This window comes from Leucoraja erinacea, chromosome 33, assembly GCF_028641065.1.
Source record: "Leucoraja erinacea ecotype New England chromosome 33, Leri_hhj_1, whole genome shotgun sequence".
In the NCBI taxonomy this organism is placed as follows: domain Eukaryota; kingdom Metazoa; phylum Chordata; class Chondrichthyes; order Rajiformes; family Rajidae; genus Leucoraja; species Leucoraja erinaceus.
The window spans coordinates 7,065,693-7,085,400 of NC_073409.1; the positions used below are offsets into that span (position 1 = coordinate 7,065,693).

General features: G+C 44.3%; 1 long non-coding RNA gene across 1 annotated transcript in view; it reads left to right on the forward strand.

Annotated features, from left to right (window-relative positions):
- The window catches only part of LOC129712593 (uncharacterized), a 35,031-nt gene that overhangs the window by 4,940 nt on the left and 10,383 nt on the right, over positions 1 to 19,708 (forward strand). Inside the window, exon 2 of the long non-coding RNA XR_008726095.1 lies at positions 6,355 to 6,489. This is a non-coding gene — a long non-coding RNA (uncharacterized LOC129712593). The remainder of the gene's footprint in view (positions 1 to 6,354; positions 6,490 to 19,708) is intronic.

Consider the following 19,708-nt stretch of genomic DNA (forward strand, 5'->3'; position numbering starts at 1 on the left):
TCCCTCCTCTCCCTCTATCCCCCTTCTCCCCTTATCTCCCTTCTCTAAGATGGCGGACTGCGGGGGTGATGCGCTGTTGTGTATGGCTGCTCCTCCTGCAGTCCGTCCTTTCTCCCTTTTTTATTTTTATTTTTAGTCCTGTCCGTGGGAACTTTTAATTGGAAGTCTTCTTTTCTGTGGTGTGGGTGGGGGGGGGGGGGGGGGAAGGGGGAAACTGTTTTGATCCCAGTCCTACCTGGTCGGAGATGCGGTTTTCTTCCGAACCGCTTCTTCGTCCTCTCTGTGCGGCCTACCATCGAGCTGGAGCAGCGCTGGAGCGACGATTTCCTGCCGGGATTACAGCTTCGCCGGCGGTGCAGATGCTGGGACACCAACACCAACACGGAGCGGGCGATGCCTTACCGGGTCGCCTTCGGGTAAGCTCCGGGGCACTGGGAACGCCGACTGCAACATCGCTGAGCTGCGGCTGCAGAGCGTCCAGCCGCGGGCGGGCGGCACTGGATTTCAACACCGCGGGGCCTGGTGTCCGAGTTCGCCAATGTCAGCGGTCCGGCCAGCGCGGCCTGAGAACTTTGGACATTGCAGTCTTCAGGGAGGAAGCGGCCGCTTCAGTCCAGGCCGCTGAAGAATGTTCACCCGACGCCGATGATCCAGCTTCGCGGCAGAGGGCCTGAGAACATCGAGTTGGCTGAGGAGGCCACATATAGACCCCGACCTCGGGTGGACTATGAGGGGGAGAACTGGATATTTTTAGTGCCTTCCCTCACAGTGAATTCTGCTGTGGGGGGACGTTTCTTGTTGATTTCTATAGTGTACTGTTCTGTGTCTTTTTTTCTTTTTCTCTTTTTTGTTTTTGTATGGATATATTGACATTTGGTCTGTTCTATTAATTTAATCAATCTCTGTAAAGCACTTTGGTTCAAATACTGGTTTTGTTGAAAAGCGCTATATAAATAAAGATTATTATTATTATTATTAAACCTGTAGGTCCTTGGAGTGTGGGAGGAAACCGGACCACCCAGAGAAAACCCACGCGGTCACAGGGAGAACGTTAAAACCCTGTACATACAACGCCCACAGTCAGGATTGAGCACGGCTTTCTGGCACCGTAAGGCAGCAACTTAGACATAGACATAGAAAATAGTTGCAGGAGGAGGCCATTTGGCCCTTCGAGCCAGCACCGCCATTCATTGCAATCATGGCTGATCGTCCCCAATCAATAACCTGTGCCTGCCTTCTCCCCGTATCCCTTGATTCCACTAGCCCCTAGAGCTCTATCTAACTCTCTCTTAAATCCATCCAATGATTTGGCCACCACTGCCCTCTGTGGCAGGAAATTCCACAAATTCACAACTCTCTGGGTGAAAAAGTTTTTTCTCACCTCAGTCTTAGATGGCCTCCCCTTTATTCTAAGACTATGGCCCCTGGTTCTGGACTCGCCCAATTTACCGCTGCGCCACTGTTCCTCCCTTACAGAAGCCAATTAGCCAGCAAATCTGTACGTCTATGGAGTGTGGGAGGAAACCGGATCACCTCTCTAGTTGGTGGCTTAGTGTCCATTTGTCCTCGGATGGAGCAGAATACGGAAAGGGATAAACAGCGTTTCTGCATGTTAAATGTGTTAATGAAATCAGAATACATTTTCTTGAGATTCGACCTTTCAGACTCACACCCACTTAGCACTTCCCCACAAATTATTTAAGCATGAAAGTCACCGAGTAGATGATAGAACAGAGCCAGTGCACATCACATAGTAATGCTTTCAAGTTAATTGCCATCCACCTTGTGACCCCAGTATCATAACTTCCTATCAGTGTTATGTCAAGCAGTCCGACTATTTCATGCTACTCAGTGCCAGTGGCAACCCTTCAAGTAATACTCCAAAAATAAACACAAAATGCTGGAGTAACTCAGCAGGACAGGGAGGCAGCATCTCTGGAGAGCAGGAATGGGTGACGTTACAGGTTGAGACTTCTTCAGTCTGAAGAAGAGTCTCGACTCGAAACGTCACCCATTCCTTCTGTCTTATCTTCGGTTTAAACCAGCATCTTTTCTACACAATTAATACTCCATTGGCTCCTTCTCTTAAAAGTTACTCAGACATTCAGTGTTATTACTCTGACAGCTCTGCGAGATACAGATTTAGCTAACAGGACCTTGAAGACTGGGAAATAATTGTTTGCAAAAATTGCACTGTTCACTTTTCGGTACATCAGACAACTAAACCCTCTTGACAACAATACTTACCTCTAGTACATTGGTTGAAATCAGTGAGTTTGAACATTTCAACTTTTACAAACTAAACACTAGGAAATAACATGAAACATAGTACCTTGTTGAATGATTCACAATTATTATCTAAACACTAGTCTGGCCCTAAAACACTTCTTCACATTCATGTAGGATGCCATTTCCTTAAATATCTGAAAACTTAATTTTCATTTAATTTTCATTTAATATTTCAGATTCTACCTGCCTATGAATAGGAAGGTTTGGAAGGATATATGCGAACGATGGGACTTGCTTAGACAGGCATCATTTGCAGCAGGGATGAGATGGGCCGAAAGACCTGTTTCTGTGCCATATGAGCATACAACCTAGGTGTCAGAGGTTATGGGGAGAAGGCCCATCTGAAACTAGACACACATATGGAAATGTAGAACCAGATGCCAGCGAATCTTTCCAAATCTGTGGGCTATCTAGGTGTATTGTGCTTGGAGACCTTTAGGGTGGCATGGTGGCACAGCGGTAGACTTGCTGCCTTACAGTGCCAGAGACCTGAGTGTATTGACCAAGGGTGTATTGACCAAGACTGGGGATGAGAATGGGGTTGAGATTGAAAAATAGATCAGCCATGATTGAATGAGAGTCTAGGCTTGATAGGCCGAATGGCCTAATGCTGCTCCAAGAACTTATGAACAAACAGCTGGAAAATCGGCAGCACCTGCTAAATGCAGGACGGTTTCACGCTTTTGATTGATGATGTTTTGACAGAACTGGTGAGGTTTGCAAGCGTCTCTGTTTCCATGTTTTTCTTCTACATTTAAGTGGAATGGAAGGGAAGCGGCTCTCAGCTCCTTGCAGTGGCCCAGGATGGGACATCTGGGGCCGTGCGTAGGCCCAGCCTCCGACTGTGGAGACAGTGGAAGTAGCGGAGAAGAGAATGTGGGTGCAGTGTTGTGCTCCACGCAGCATCACAAACCGAGACAACGTGAGGTTTAATAAAATTAAGCAGCCTTTAAGTTTAATTATGCTGACTCGGCAGCGTAATCTAACAATGCTCATTATAGCACGTGCAAAATGAACTGATGGTTAATTAAGGGGAAATTCTAGCTGATTAAGCCAGCCAGGCAGAACCAACTGAATCTGGCCTCAGGTTCGAATGCAGTTTCTCTTCATCTAATGACACAGTGGAAACTTTTGTAATTAGAGTCACAGAGTCATACAGCGTGGAAACAGGCCAACCTGCCCACACTGGCCCATGTCCCATCTATGTCTGTGTTTTGGTCCATATCCCTCTAAACCCATCCTATTCATGTACCTGTCCAAATATTTCTTAAATGTCACGATAGTTCCTGCCTCGACTACCTCCTCTCGCAGCTTGTTCCATACACCCACCACCCTTTGTGTGAACAAGTACCCCTCAGGTTCCTATTAAATCTTTCCCCCTCAACTTAAACCCATGTCCTCAGGTTCTCGATTCCAAATTCTACAAGGACCACATCAACTAGCCATATAACTCTACAGTAAGGAGGAGCCATCTTGGGGAACGGTTGCTAACCAGCAGCCGTCCGTTTAATTCTTTATTTTTCAGTTTTTAGTTAGTTTTGTTCGTCGTTTTTTCGGAGAAATGGACTTCTTATTGTGGGGGGAAGGAGGTGACCGTACTTCTAGGTCCCTACCTGGTCGGTGAGACAGCTTTTTCTCCGGGCTGCCTGTCGACACGTCCTCGTGGCCTACCAGCGGGCTTGGAGCGCCGTTTCCTGGCGGGGACCGCCCAGTACCTCGGCTTCGGTGGCGACACAACGCTGGAGCGCCATCGCAGAGCGGAGCGGGCGATGCCTTGCCTGGGTCGCCGCGCTGGATCGACGCTCTGGAGCTCCGGTGAACTGGACCGCCGAGAGAAACACCTCCGGGCTGCGGAGCGGAGCGGAGCGGGCGGCGCCGACTTTAGCATCGGGAGCCTGGGAGCTCCAACTCGGTGCGTCCTTGTCGGCTTCGGAAGCCGACAATCCCCTGCTAGGAAGCGGCCGTTCCAGGTGGCCCAGCCGCTGTGAGGACTCTCCCGACGCCGGGGCAACACCACCCGGCTAGAACGGCCAGGAACATCGGGCCTCCGTTGAGGCAACAGCGGTGGCCTTAATAGGCCTGACTTCTGGGAGAACTGGGGTTGGGGACTGGACATTGTGCCTTCCCCCACAGTGGTAACCACTGTGGGGGGATGATTTTTCTGTGTGTAGTTACTTTGTTAGTCTGTGTCCAAGATGGCTGTCGGAAGAGAGAGTGGACGCTGGCGCGCTTTAGCTGCCGCTGCTCTCTCTTCACATTGTGTTTTTTTTTTATTTTTTTGATTTTGTGTCTTTGGAGCGATTTCTATCTTTAATTTGTGTATTGATGATGTCCTTATTATTTATTTTTCTCCGACTATATGTTTTTTTTCTCTTCTGTTTAATCTTTGTAAGGTGACCTTGAGATTTGAAAGCCGCCCGAAAATAAAATGTATTATTATTATTATTATTATTACAGCTACAAGTGACAGACTGCGAATCATAGTCATATACAGCACAGAATCAGGACTTTCAGACAAATGTGTCCATATTGACCAAGAGGCCCCATCCAAACTAGTCCCACTTGCCCACATTTAGCCAATATCGCTGTAAACTTTTCCTATCCATGCACTTGTCCAAATAACAGCGCGGAAACAAATCCTGCGGGCCCACCGAGTCCGCACTGACCAGCGATCCCCACACATTAACACTATCCAACATACTAGGGACAACTTACATTTATATCAAGATATACATCTTTACAGTGTAGGAGGAAACCGAAGATCTCAGAGAAAACCCACGCGGTCACGGGGAGAACGTACAAACTCCGTACAGGATCGAACCCGGGTCTCCGGCGCTTCAAGCGGCGTAAGGCAGCAACTCTACCGCTGCGCCGCCATGCCACAAAACGTTATAAAAAGACCCGTTTTACAATTCTAAAGCAAGAATTACACCATATTTTTGCCAGCGAGATCTTGCCTGAATTGAAAGCCACTGTTGCTCCTCAGTGAGAATTCAAAGGCTGGTTCTAATGCATCATTTTCACATTATACAAAATAACATTACTCAGTGAAGGAAGCTGAAATCAATAGACAATTCATTTTGTGGATCCGGTTTGTTCAGCCACTATCTTCATGAGAAAATTACCTCTATCACATTCAGACTATCTGCCCACTGGCCATGTATCCATTTCGTCTGACTGACTGAATGTATGTTAGAACCTTTTCTTTTGCATCCTTTGTACAACACTTTGACAAATTGGTTTCAGGCCTGAACGCCTTTGGTACCATCTTTAATGTGAGCATTGATACTGTGTAAAACATGAGAACAGAACATCAGAGGGAATATAAGCTGGCGCAGGCCATTCTGGCCCTCCCTCTCTGCTCTCCCATTCAATCAGCTCTTTCAGAACCACTTCTCTGCATGAACTCCATCATTTTCCATTCCCTTATTATCTTGGTCTTGAATATACTCAGAAAATGAACTTCCAAATCGGGCAGATAATTCCAAAAGTTCACTTCTCCAGGGGAAGGGGGTTGGGATAAAGAAATGTCTCCTCATTTCCACCTCAAATTCATGTTCCCTGCCTGTAAACCGTGATAGGAGGCTGGGTAGATGATGGTGAATCTGTGGAATTCATTGCCACAGAAGGCTGTGGGGACCATGTCAATGGATACTTTTAAGGCAGAGATAGATAGATTCTTGATTAGTACGGGTGTCAGAGGTAATGGGATGAAGGCAGGAGAATGGGGTTAGGAGGAAGAGATGGATCAGTCACGATTGAAGGGCAGAGCAGACTTGATGGGCCGAAGAGCCTAATGCTGCCCCCTATCACTTATAACCTTATGAAGTAGGGTTCCGATCCAAAACGTCACCTGGTCCTTTTCCCCAGAGATGCTGCCTGACCCGCTGAGTTGCTCCATCTTCGGTATAAACCAGCATCTGCAGTTCCTTCCTACACACCTGTAATCAGATTGCAGACTCCCTCACCTGAGCCAGCATCATGTCCAGCATTGATTTTCAAGGTTTAATCTTACAGGGTTAACTTCACTTGCAAAACAAAACTCCCTTTACTCTTTCTCCACAGCCAGTTACATCTTCCTGCACCCAAATACCAATCCAGTTCTATTCCATTCCACTGTGGCCCATTCTTAGTCACGTGTGTGACCAACAAGGTGAAAAATTGTGGACTACATCTCTTCTAATTCTGAAAGCACCACAGGTATATTGTTTTGCACTGTATATATGATTCATACTTTTCCCCGTTTATCGTGAAAATGTTATATATTATGCCGACAATGTTTGTTTTTTACGGTCAGGGGTCAAATGCGGCTGGTCACGTGTGTGACACCACACGGCAGCGTTTTACAAACTCTGTGAATTTAAAAAAAAACTAGAATGTTCATTTCTTCAGCAGACAAGCATTATAGTTCTGTCGGTAGGAAAACGGAGCAATGATTAAGATGAATCTCCCTCTCAATAATATTTTTTAACGTATTACCTCGTGCGATGACGTCCGGTCACGTGTGTGACGTTTTCGTTTTCACTTTCCGAAGAATGGGCCTTGTGTGGAAATGTCCCATGCACTAAATAACCTTCAATTAAAAAAAAAAATTAAAAAAAAGAATTTGTTTAAAACTTCCTCTCTGTGTTCAACCCCATTGCTTTATTCATTGCGCCAAGCCAATTCATAACTCTGAAAGGTTCATTTCAGGCCCTCTCAATCTTCTCTGCTCTAATATGGAACAAAATTATTTTTCCAGCCTTGCTTCATAATTATTGGCCATTGTTCCCAGCATCATTCTGGCAAATCCTTTATGGCACTAACATTCATTCTATGGATGATCAGAACTGGAGTCTAACTGGTCTTGTGCAAATTCATCATCAGCTCTATGAGTTTTCATCCGAAGCCTGATGTAATGCCCAGAATGTAAATTTGTCTTTTAATGTTTCTCTTCCACTCTGTGAATCTTAAGTATCCATACAATTGAGACAGTGGCAATGAATCTTGTTTCCCTTCGAGAATCTCACCACCCAAGGTGTACCTTCTTTCTCTATTCCTTTTCAACAATAAACTTTCTCATACTTTTTCTCCTTTCTCTGACACTGCAGCCAAGCTGTGCCCTCGTACACATGCTGACTAGTTTTAGGTTTGGAGATACAGTGCTTAAACAGGCCCTTCGGCCCACCGAGTCCTGACTGACCCACGGTCACTCGTACATGAGTTCTACCCTACACACCCTCCATGGGACAACTTACAATTCACAGGGGCCAATTAACCTACAAGCCCGCACATCTTTGGAGTGTGGGAGGAAACCGGAGCACCTGGAGAAAACCCACGCAGTTACAGGGAGAACATACAGACAGCGCCCATAGTCAGAATTGAACCTGGGTCTCTGGCGCTGTGAGGCAGTAACTCTACTGCTGCGCCACCCTCACTGTGGAATGACTATATGGACCAGTATAGACAGGTCAAGCAGGTCAGTGAGGCTGGGCCAAACTTCTCAAGGGGATTCCCACTATTTCCATTTTACTTACTTTTTCCTAATTTCCCTGCAATTTATTTCTGTAATTATTTATCCAGTCCCCTTTCTACTGAATCAGCATCCATTGATGCCCCCAATCCCAACCATGCAGGGAGTGCATGTAGATTCCAAGCATTCTTTGTTGGAGAAAAGCATTCAGATTCATAGAGTTGTATAGTCATACAACACAGAGTTAGGCCCTTCGGCCCAACCCAACCATACAGACCAAGATGCCCTATCTCAGCTAGTTCCACATACCAGCATTTGACCCATATTCCTCTAAAGCCCCTGTCCTACTTTCACGACCTAATTCACGACCTTTTTTATTCGTGAACATTTTTCATCATGCTAGAAAAAACGCCCGACCTACTTGATGCCACGAGTACCTATTACTAGCATCACGGCCTGCTACGCCCTACGTACGACCTCCTACGACCTCGTGACGACCATGCTGCTCGAGTATGAGTCAAGGGCAAACTCGGCAGAGGTCGTGAATTAGGTTGTGAAAGTGGGACAGGCCCTTAAACCTTTCCTCTCCATGTACCTGGGTCAATATGCTTTAAATGTATTGTATTGTATTGTATATCTTTATTGTCATTTCCTGAGTATTTGCATACCCAGAGGAAACAAAAAAACGTTGCTCAACCAGTGTCCATTCAGTGTACATGAAAAAATAAATATAAATAAAAATAAAAAATACCTCAAATTTAACACTCTACGAAACTCAACAGTGACCGACGGCACAACAGTGGCTGCTGCTGCAGTATGGGGTTGGTGGCAATCTCAGGGGGCAAAGTCCATGAATCTAGGTTGTGGGAAGAAGTGGGACATCCCCTTAGCTAACCTCCTTCCTCTCCATGGGAGGATGGGTCATGTGATGGGTGGTAAGGGTCTTTGATGATGGAGATGGCTCTGTTATTGTACGCCTCAACTACCTCCTCTGGCAGCTCATTCCATATACCCCCCACCTTACGAGTGAACAAGATGCCCCTTCAGGTTCCTATTAAATTATTCCCCTCTCACTTGAAACCTATGCCCTCTGGTACCAGATTCTCCCACCCTGGGTAAAAGACTGTGCATTCACCTTCACCCCATCTATTCCCCTCATGATGTTATACACCTCTATAAGATCACCTCCTCAGCCTCCTGTTCCCATGTCTTCGCTTATGCTCCCTAGTTTCGCTCTGGAAAGAGAGTAGAAAAATAGAACCTACCTATCTGAACTGCAAATATTACAGATAGGTCACCTTCTTTGCCCTAATCTTGTATTTACAACACAGGAGGAGGCTATTCAGCCCATCGACTCCATGATGGCTCCCAGGAGAGCATTCCTACCAATCCCTTCCCCCCTCTCTTTATTTTCCTGTTCCACTGCACTTGGTTCATCAACTCCCCTTTGGTTCTTGTCACCATTAGTTTAGCCTGAAAGCCAAAGTCTACTCGCCAATTAACCCGACACCAACCTGACATTAAGCTCACACAAAATCCTGGAGTAACCCAGCGGGTCAGACAGCATCTCTGGAGAAAAGGAATAGGTGACGTTTCGGGTCAAGATCCTTCTTGAAACCCTTGTCTGAAGAAGGGTCTCGACCCGAAACATCACCTATTCATTTTCTCCAGAGGTGCTGCATGACCCGCTGAGTTACTCCAGGATTTTGTGCTCATCTTCGGTGTAAACCAGCATCTGCAGTTCCTTCCTATACACCAAGTGTTTGGGACGTGGGAGGAAACATAGGTGTCCATGGAGAGAATGTGCTAACTATACACAGACAGCCGTTCCAGGTCAGAAGTGAACCCAATTCCCTGGACTATGGGCAACATGAACTATGGCACAACTTTGGTGCCTTAAGGAGTCCATCCATATCATCTCCAGCCCATCAACCCAACCTTGACATTAACATAGTCAGAACTGATCTAGAGTTCCTTCACGACCCTTTCAAAAGCTTCATTAAATATGGTTGTCAGAAATGCATGCAATATTCCAGAGGGGCTTAAATGATGATTTTATAAATGATTTTATATGGCATCCTGGATTTTGTACTTTGTGCCTCTATTTATAAAGTCCAGTATTCTATATATTTTCTTAATTGTTTTGCTAAACTTGTCCCAACACCTTCAAAGAATTCTTCACAAACACGCACGTACTTTTTGTCACCTTTGTAACTGCACCATTCACCAGGTGTTGCCTTTCCCACCAAATGTATCATCTGGCACATTGCTGCATCAGATTTCATCGGCTTTGTAGCAAACCATTTATTTGGATGTTGTTCAGGTCCATTCATGTCCCCTTCACCATATACAACACTTCCAACATCTGTGTTATCTACAAATTCCACGATTGTGTCCTCCAACTGACTGAGGAATATCAGAAAATAACAGCGGTGCCGTGAATAGAGGCTGGGACCACGCTGTGATGCAACCCGGTAGTAATGCTTTCTACAGGGCATCTGTAGTAGTTGGTGAGAGGTGTTAGAGAGATGCCAAACTTCTTTAGTCCCCTGAGGAAGTAGAGGCGTTGGTGTGCTGTTTTGGTCATAGCTTCAATGTGGATGGGCCAGAATAAATTGTCAATGATATTTAAACTTGAAGCTCTCAACTATTTCCACTTCAACACCACTAATGCAGACTTTATTTGTTTGTTGTGTGTGCGTGTATAGACACACATACATACACACACGTATACATAGACACATACATATATACACACACACACATACATACACACACGTATACATAGACACATACATATATACACACACACACATACATACATATATACATATACACACATCACACATATATATACACACACACACACACATATATATATACACACACACACACAGACACATATACACATACACATATACATACACACACACACATATATATACACACACACACACACATATACACACACATATACACACACACATATATATATATACACACACACACAGACACACATAAAAATATATATACACACATCACACATATATAGAGACACACACATATATAGACACATACACATATATATATATATATATATATATATATATATATACACACACATATATATATACACACACATATATCTACACTCATATACATATATATGTATATCACACACACAAACATATATATATATTTACATATACATGCTGAATATTTCCCCTTTGTTCTCATTGATTACAGTGTTTACAGAGTACTGTAATAATAATAATAATAATCTTTATTGTCATTGTACAAGACAACAACATTTTGTTGGAGCAGTCCTCCAGCTGCACAGGAATACGAGTATAAAATACGTTTAAAAAATAACTATTAAAAAAATGAGACTATAAACATATAGGAGTATGGGCGGGTGTGTGAGAGAGAGAGGGGGGGGAATCAGTGTGGGAAGGGGATAGAGTTCAGTAGTGTCACAGCTCTATGGTAGAAGCTGTTTTTTAGTCTTGTTATGCGGGCGCTCAGTGTCCTGTGTGCATGTATCTGTAGTGCTACTGCAAGTAAGGATTTCATTGTTCTGTCTGGGACATATGACAATAAAACACTCTCTCTTGAACAGCCCTTCTCAGCCGTCGAGAGCTGCATGTAATGCAACTGGAAACATGAGGAGAAAGGACAGTACTGGCTGTACGTTCAGCTCAGACACTGCATGCACCAACGGCAACTCGGAACATGCTTCAACAGAGCCCTTTATTAAAGAATCATTGCCAACGAATGGACAATCCATCAAATGCAAAACAATCCACAGTGTATGCATCATGCATCTCTAAGCTCTAACTTTAAATCTCTGACTATAATTAATACTTGAGGAAATGGCACAATATACCAGGAGCATTATTTCCTTTCAGTGCGCACAAGTTACAACATAAAACTTAGAACAGTAAAGCAAAAGGAACAGGCCATTCGGCCCACAATGTCTGTGCTACACATAATGCCTGTTTAACTAATAGCCTCTACCTGCACATGATCCATATCCACCATCATATCTGCCTTTGTCAACACCCCAGACCATGCATTCCAAGTATCCATCACTCTCTGTGTAAAGGAAGCTTGCACCGTCGCTTTTAAAATGTAGACGATCATTAATAATTCTCATATTATTTATTTAAAAAGTGCTAAAAATCTAATTCAGGAAGTGTGGTGCAGTACTTGCCCCAACCAGCCTCAATGGTGCCGAGGTAGAACGGTTGAGAGCTTCAAGTTCCTTGACGTTAATATTATCAATGATCTGTTGTGGACCAACCACATTAACCTGTTCACTGCGAAGATAGACACCAAAAGCTGGAGTAACTTTGCAGGACAAGCAGCATCTCTGGAGACCCTTCTTCAGACCCGGTTCCTTCTCTCCAGAGATGCTGCCTGTCTCGCTGAGTTACACCAGCTTTTTGTGTAATACTACTATACTACTACCTCTGTTATTACAGATCGCTTTATAGCGAATTTTGGTTATAGCTGACGGACGTGGCAACCTTCACCGCCAGCCTGGGCTACCGATGACAAGGTAGCCTCCCCGGCCTCTCACCTTAAACCTATGCCCTCTAGTCTTGTCATTTCCACCCTGGTAAAATGGTTCTGATTTTCTTTCTATTTTGGCTCAATTTCCCCACTCTCCGAAAGAAGTAGAGGCAATGTTTGTCGAATGGTCTCGACCCGAAACGTCACCCATTCTTTCTCTCCAAAGATGCTGCCTGTCCGGCTGAGTTGCTCCAACATTTTGCGTCTATCTTCGGTGTAAACCAGCAGTTGCTTCCTACACATACTGTATGGTATTGATTGGAAAATCAAAACAAAGGCAAAGCAAAGCTTTCCACTGTACCTCGGCACATGTGATGATCATAGACTAATTTTCTAGGGCACGTTCCAATTTTTATTTCTCCATCTCAAAAAAACATCACAACATTCAACAGGTCATCATGAAAGGGGGAGAGTTTGCTGAGAAAACTGGTTTGTTGCCGATCCCACATCCCACGCTAACTACACCTGAGAGGTATTACTTTCGTATAAAACAGAGACAAGTTGGGACAGATGGTAAAATGCTGCTTTTTTTCTGCAAAGTTAACATCAAAGCTGCACAACTGGTAACTTATTTTAGATGATGGAATTTAACAGCACATCTGTTCCTTGTCTGAATACAATTTATGCAAATGTTATCTTAAGCACTTTCAACCTCACCCATTGTCATAATCTGCAGCCCCTAACTGATTCTGGCTTTAGCACTCTCCATACAAAGCAGCCCCATCGACAAGTCATGGAGGTTGGACCTTAGCACAGTGGCCTGTGGGTTGTAATGAGGTAGATGTTGTAGAAACATAGAAAATAGATAGGTGGCGCAGCGGTAGAGTTGCCTCCATACAGCACCAGAAATCCAGGTTCGATCCTGACCATGGGTGTGGTCTGTACAGAGTTTGTACATTCTCCCCGTGACCACGTCTGTTTTCTCCAGGTGCTCCGGTTTCATCCCACATCCCCCCCCTCCCCAAAGACGAACAGGTTTGTAGGTTAATTGGCTTTGGTAAAGATTGTAAAGTGTCCCTAGTGTGTAGGATAGTGCTAGTGTACGGGATAGCTGGTCGGTGCGGACTCGGTGGACCGAGGGGCCTGTTTATCTACGCTAAACAATTATACCCACGGAGAATTCAGCCATATGGCCCGGAGACTATTTGAACTCCAAATCACAGCAAAACAAAATCGCCCCACTATGGCTCAGAACAGAACAAAAAATAATAGTTCCTGCCAATGTGTAGTCCAAAATGAACTGAATTGGAACTTTCAGGCTCTGAACTCTCCGCTGTGCCAAAATGTACAAATGAAAAGCCAAAAGCAAACTCCTCTTCGAGTTCTCGAACCAAATATTCCAATTCCATGAACAGTCCATCTAGACTTTCCTATTTTGTTTTCTTGTTCCCTGTAGAACACTGAGCAAGCACATCAACTGGATTTGCTTGGCAGGTTCCTGGACACAGACGACCATAAACAGAATGAATTAATCCCCAAGGTGGGGGAATGAGGGCTGGAAGCTCAAGAGCAAGCTAATCCTGGGAGTTTGCGAGCCATATTAGAAGTTTTTGAAAGTAGTTCTGTTTTTATGTTGATAGAAATCACTTCAGTCTTCATAGCTAGTTTTGATGACACCTGTGTACCCAATTACATGGAACGGTTCACAAATTACTCATTCTTCTGGGACTACATATATCTGGGCGATTCAGTAAATAAGTTTGCCAACCTGTGACAGGGGTGGCCAAACTTGAAAGTTATTAAATCATAATGAAATACCATAGCATTAAAAAAATGGGCCTATGATATATGAATAGAATAGACCAATGATTCATTTGAGCTAATTTGTCATCAAAATCAATCAAAATTTGACCAAAATTTAATACTTTCAAAATTTGAAAACAGAAACAAAGATTTTTTTTTAAATTTATTAGACATCCAAGACATATGGGAACATTCAAGAGCCTGTCCCACTTTCACGACCTCTGCCGAGTTTGCCCTTGACTCATACTCGCAGCATGGTCGTCACAAGGTCGTAAGTAGGTCGTAGGCAGGTTGTGATGCTAGTCGTAGGTACTCATGGCGTCATGTAGGTGGGGGAGTTTTTTCTAGCCTGAGGAAAAAAAGTCGGCGGCATCGCAGCGCTGGGATACCAGCGGGGTGCGGGCAATGCCTTACCGGGTCGCCATGCAGCAAGCTCCGGAGCGCTGTGGCCGCCGAAAATTGTCCACGAGTAAAAAAAGGTCGTGAAAGTGGGACAAGCCCTTAACTGACTTCTAAACTCCTTTACAAAATGCCGGCACCTAACCTACCATGAGGCCCATAGTTCATGCCAGGGTCATTATAATCCCGTTGTTTGAATTTTTTTAATCGCGATGAGTGCAAAATAACCCCGTTATAGCGCTGTAAATAGCATTCACGACGTTACTCAACACGAGGGTCTAGCGAATTAAACCGCTAAAATAGGTGAGCAAACTTGATTCTTATTTCATGTATTTCAAGTTCTATTCATTATTCAGTATTTCAATGGAAAGCTTAAACACAAAGTATGAACAGTAAAAAAAATAAACAATAAATATAAAAACTGCTTTTAATTCACACATGTTACACGTGACCAGATGGACACTGCTACACGTTCTGCTGCATAAGCTCAGGGGCATCAGAAAACCATCTTATTGGGTGATAAATGATTTAAAAAATCATAAGCATAATCAGAATTTGGCTTATATAGAGTCATCTTTCTGGTATAAATGAGCCTAAGGATTTGATGAAATCCTGCTTGAAAAATGTCACAAAAAAAGGCAAGAAAACACAGGGGCATATCTGATATTTTTCTTGGTAAAAACTGTTTGATTTATTTTTGCTCATCTCATTATTTTGACTATACACCATGATCTATACCACTTAAAATACAGGATACGAAACAATGGGAATATTAGGTAAAAACCAGGAGAATAACCTTGAAGTTTCGAGACCTTCAGTTTCAGTACTGAGTGCTGTATTTACGGAAACACCGATATAGATTCTATTCCAGGCTGGGCTTTGCTGGAGTTCGAGGTTGAATGGTCACTTTTGTGCCATTTAGAAAATTAATGCAAAGGCCAACCTGCAGAACTGTACGAAATTGCATCATGTTAAGGGCAGACGAGATCAAAGTTTAGGTTGAGGTCAAATGAAAATGTTGCCCAGTTAATCACACAGATTGCCCTCTTTAGTAGTTGTGAAAAGCCCTGACTCTCTGGGCACCAATTCCCCTGCTCCAAGTCAAAGTCTGGGACATTTAAGGCCCACCAGTACATCAGGACATAAATTAGGACAAATTAAGTGTTATCCGAGGTGCTATTCTTCAAGTGAGATGTTAAATTTAGTCACCATTAAACTGCTCTAGTTCAGGAGAACACTTGGGATTCTCTCAAGCTATCTGAAGAGAAACTAAGTTCTCTCGTTGTTAGAGTCAGCATTTTATTTCTTCAAAGAAAGCCGGCTCGTCAGATTAATTAGATATTCATCCAAAAGCTGCCTGAGGGAATGTGCGTCTGACTCTGCACATCGCTACTTGTGTGAGACAAAAGACACTTTGGGTTAATGTAACATTGCCGTGGAAATCCAGTATTCGGGCAACACACTCGTGCTTAGCCCCTGCCCTGTCGATTGTCCTGAAAAATCGTACTCACTATTACAGGAAAGAGTAGGTGAAATTTAACCCAAGGATCATTGCCGAAGCACCAATACGTGAAATATAAAGCGAAACAAGAGTCAAGTGTGTTTAATTGTTATATTCTCTGGAACAATTACATTTGTACCTGCTGCAGCTTAACAACTTAAACCAAGTCCTTAGTAGTTTGGTGTAAGGAAGAACTGCAGATGCTGTTTCATACCGAAGATAGACACAAAGTCTTCTTCTTGCGTATGGCGTGCACAGCCTAAAGTAGTAGGTCAACTTGTTCTATTTGATCTGATTGTTTGTGCACGTCAGGTCGATTGCATTAGTGGAAACAGGGTGGACCACGTGAAGGTTGCAATTTTCCACCCCAGACGCAAAGTGCTGGAGTAACTCAACGGCCCAGGTAACGCCTCTTCAGGAAAGAAGGGTTCCGACCCGAAACGGCACCCATCCTTCATCTCCCAGGATGCTGCCTGACCCGCTGAGTTACTCCAGCAGTTTGTGCCTATCCTTCGTAGTTTAGTCGGAGGTAGGGTGTTGCTCAGGTTGGTTCAAGAACCTGATGGTTGTTGGTGGTCACGGTTCTCAGGCTCCTGCACCTTCTTCCCGATGGTAGACTTTAGAGATACAGCGTGGGAACAGTGGCCCTTCGGCCCATCGAGTTCGCACCGGCTAGCGATCACTGTACAAACTCCGCACAGACAACACCCGGGGGCAGGATCGATCCCGGATCTCTGGTGCTGCGAGGCTACAACTCTACCACTGCAACATTGTGGTGCCCTAAACATCTTCAGATTCAGACATGGGGCTAAATCTGAATGATGGCGTCGGCAACTCTCAGTAACACCCTTGAAGTTATTACTTAAGGCAAAGTGCAGCAAGGCCAGATAGACCAAGAAAGGGTAAATGATGGATGAGTGATCACTTCTGGGTCTGCGCAGCTTAATTGCAATGAAAACAGGATTGCCATGAAAAACAGATGTTAAATCATGCTGGTGACTCTAGTTTTTCCTGGCAAGGCACTCACTCTGAGCAGAAAACTATAAATTCAATACACTTCAGTTCACTTTCCACTGGGTTTGATCAGGTGCATTGCATCCCAATCTCACTGTCAGTATCACTCAGATCACCTGTGTTTTGAACTCTCAGCACACAGTTTATTTGCTCTGAATTTTCAAAGCTTCGAACATCTTCTTCCTGTCACACTGTTAAATCCCTGTGCTTGCTGCCACTGATCACAACGCTCCTGTCTACCGAGTATCTCTCTTGCCACAGCACCAGTACCCATTGACGGCAGTCTCTACAGACATTACTTTAGTCTTTACTTCTCAGATACAGCGTAGAAACAGGCCCTTCGGCCCACAGACTCAGCGCAGACCAGCGATCAACCCCTACACTTGCTCTATCCAACACACACTAGGGTCAATTTACAATTAACAGAAGCCAATTAACCTACAAACCTGCACACCCTTGGAGTGCGGGAGGAAACCGGAGCACCCGGAGAATGCTCACACTGGACACGGGGAGAACGTACAAACTCCGTACAGACAGCACCCGTAGTCTGGATCGAACCCGGGTCTCTGGCACTGTGAGGTAGTGGCATTCTCCCGCTGCGCCACAGTGCCACCCATTCTGCTCCTCTACATTATGTCCAGCCCTCATCGACCATTTTGGTTACAAGAGTTTGAGAGGTTTCTCACACTTAAAGTTCATGCAGCATTCTGAGATTGAAGTCAGTCAGATGAATGGGATCAGAGCCCAACCACCCTCCTTGCAGGCGAATTACTCCCCCAACATGTGTATTACCAGACTTGCAGGGAGAACATACGGTGAGCGTTTGACGGCACTGGGCCTGTACTCGCTAGACTTTAGAAGGATGAGAGGCCACCTCATTGAAACTTACTGAATAGTGAAAGGCCTGGATAAAGTGAATGTGGAGAGGATGTTTTTACCAGAGGGAGAGTCTAGGACCAGAGGCCACAGCCTCAGAATAAAAGAATGTACCTTTAGAAAGAAGATGATGAGGAATTTCTTGAACCAGAAGGTGGTGAATCTGTGGAATTAATTGTCACAGAAGGTTGTGGAGGCCGTCAATTGATATATTTAAGGTGGAGATTGACAGATTTGTGATTAGTACGGGTGTCAGAGGTTATGGGGGAATGGCAGGAGAATGGGGTTGAGAAAGCAAGATAGATTAAACTGCAGAGTAGACGATGGGCTGAATGGCCTAATTCTGCTCCAGAAACATTTGAACATGACAGAATCAAAATGGGATGAATCTGTGCAACACTGCCTCATGAAAATCATATCTAACATATTGTAGAACTTATGAAAAAATAATACATTTAGTCTTGCAACTGGAGGACAAGCAGCAGCCAAGGAATTAAACCTTAGCAGGGAGCAATGCCTTCAAACAAGTGAAGATAAACGGAGACAAAACCTGTATTATATCTAAAGAGAAATTGGATATGTGTTGAAAATGCAAGAATATAGAAAGTGTCATGGGTGAGGAGAAATGTTGAGATCAGAGTAGACAACTCCCGGGAAAGAGATGGTATCATAGAGATTAGAAATATTCTGTGCTGGATCTGATCAAGGTGGATAGGCACAAGATAGACACGTTTCCTTGACAGAAATGCTTGGCCTGTTTGTTCCGTGATGATCATGAGACTCGAGTGTCACTCTGCCTGACATCTGATTCAGTCGGCAGTGATTTGCCTGCCACCCACCCCTCTGATCGGCCTGCTTGGGTCAGCGCCAGAAACACAACCCGCGGCAACGTTCCATCAACATCTCCAAACCTTCCCCTGAATGTCAAACTGTCCGCCACAGACAAACCCCAAAAAAAGGCAGCCCTTGAAGCACATACAACGCGAGGTGGAAAATATAAAAACAGTGGGCAGAGCAAAAGACAGTGAGATTTTAATCAGACAATAGGGTGATTTCACCAAATGTCAAATGAGCGTAGATCCCCCCTCACGTGACCGAAAATTTTAACTGGAGGACATATCTCTGTTTGGTACATGTTAGTGAATGGGGAAACACGCACTTTCCCACCCGTTAAAAACATGGAAAACGGCCGATTTTTGAGCTGAAATTTTCTGTGCTAGTCGGGGTGACCGTGAAGCACAGCGACCTAAATTTTCAGGCAAAAAAAAAGATAGAAAGTAAGGTGTATAATTCCTTACTTTTGATGAAATTCAGCGAGCAAACGCGATAATTCCCGATATTTTGGATCTTTAAATCACCACGGCAAATGTTTGCTGTTCACTTCCGCTGTTTTCTACCTTCAGTTCCCTCTTCCCTCACTTTCTATCTTTTTTTTTGCCTGAAAATTTAGGTCGCTGTGCTTCACGGTCACCCCGACTAGCACAAAAAATTTCAGCTCAAAAATCGGCCGTTTTCCATGTTTTTAACGGGTGGGAAAGTGCGTGTTTCCCCATTCACTAACATGTACCGAACTGAGATATGTCCTCCAGTTAAAATTTTCGGTCACGTGAGGGGGGATCTACGCTCATTTGACCTTTGGTGAAATCACCCTATAGCAAAACAGACAAGGGGGGGGGAAAGAGAGAGCTATGCAAATAGCCCATGAATGACATTGATAATGTTGCAGGTGAAGTTAAACGATGCAGAGGTTTCAGTGCAGTGAACATGTTCAATAGCTATGGAATAGCAATCCCAACAGGAAATGGATTGCTGATGTGTCCAGCTCGGTAACATTAAAGCACAAATTGGAAGAAGCTAAC